This window comes from Tupaia chinensis, unplaced genomic scaffold (assembly GCF_000334495.1).
Source record: "Tupaia chinensis unplaced genomic scaffold, TupChi_1.0 Scaffold000197_1, whole genome shotgun sequence".
Taxonomy (NCBI): domain Eukaryota; kingdom Metazoa; phylum Chordata; class Mammalia; order Scandentia; family Tupaiidae; genus Tupaia; species Tupaia belangeri.
In genome coordinates, this window is record NW_006159672.1 from 2,014,233 (window position 1) to 2,015,475 (window position 1,243).

The following is a 1,243-nucleotide window of genomic DNA, read 5'->3' on the forward strand; positions in this document are numbered from 1 at the left end:
CTAATACGAATACGTATATTCTTTCAGATCTTCTATATACAAGAGGACGTCATCTGAAAATAGAGATAGTGTTACCTTTTCCTCTTTGGGTTTATACTCCTGTGGCTTTTCTCTCTGTTCCTTTCCCAATTGCCCTGGCTGGAACCTTCAACAAAATATTTACTAACAATTAGGAGAGTGGACATCCTTATCTTGTTCCTGACCTTAGAAGGCAGCGTTTAGCCTTTCAAAGTTAAGTATGATACCAGCGGTGGGTAGTTTATAGATATCCTTTATCATGTTAAAGGTATTCTCTTTCATTTCTATTGGGTCATCAAGAAAGTCAAGACATATTTTTCTATGCAAAAATACATCATGACTTTCTTGATGACCCAAAAGTTTACTGATTGTTTTTAATCATTACAATTTTACATACTTCCTTTTGAAAAACACATGTTTTTATGAGAAATAACTGATAAATCTCAAGAAAATTTCTCCAGATAGTCAAGTTCTGATCCAGCTGTGGGGGAAAAAGCAGCTAGTGCAAATTTTTAATGCTACAAAATGTGTTCAACACAATGTTAAGTATGTAACTTAAAATAAAAATATGTTATCCATCAGACCTCAATTACGAATGGAGGAAAATATGGAAAGAAACAAGAAGGAATTAATAGTGTGTCTCTTTAGATGGTGAAATTATGGTTGCTTATTATTTTCTTCATAATTTTCTATATATTCCAACAAGTTAATACATTACTTTTATTACCAGGAGATAGGGAAATCACCGAAAATCAGCATAAATAAATTTATTTTGTATGAGAAAAAGAGAGAGAGAGAGAGAGAGAAAAGAGACAGAGAGAGATAAGTTTAAAAAAAGAGTAACAGCACCAGTGATGAAGTGAGAACAAGTAAATGTGTGAGGTCAGGGAAACTAAGCTATAAGACTGTATTCTAAGTGGCTGACACTGATGAAAAATATCTTGGTTCCTGGGTGAGAAAGTGAGAAAGTTTAGGAGTAGCTGGAACCCTTGGGGATGACATCCTGGAAGAAAAGGAAACTCTTGGAGTGACTATTCTACAGATCAGCAAGTTGTGAGCCACCATGTGGGGAGCAGAGCCTACCTGTTTAGCAGACAAAGGGATTAGAATAGGATCCAATTTAAGAAGTCTTGTGGGCCTACTTGGGCACAGGAATGTGAACTTGAGTCCATGGACAATGGAAGCTAGTAACCTTTGTCATTTTGGTTGCCATGATATGTTGAAC

At 35.6% G+C, this 1,243-nt stretch overlaps 1 non-coding gene across 1 annotated transcript; it reads left to right on the plus strand.

Annotated features, from left to right (window-relative positions):
* The first annotated feature begins 422 nt into the window (after nt 1–422).
* Nucleotides 423–499, plus strand: LOC114007565 (small nucleolar RNA SNORD20). Its single transcript, XR_003549176.1, has one exon. It is a non-coding gene; the product is annotated as a small nucleolar RNA SNORD20 (small nucleolar RNA).
* Nucleotides 500–1,243: the final 744 nt, after the last annotated feature.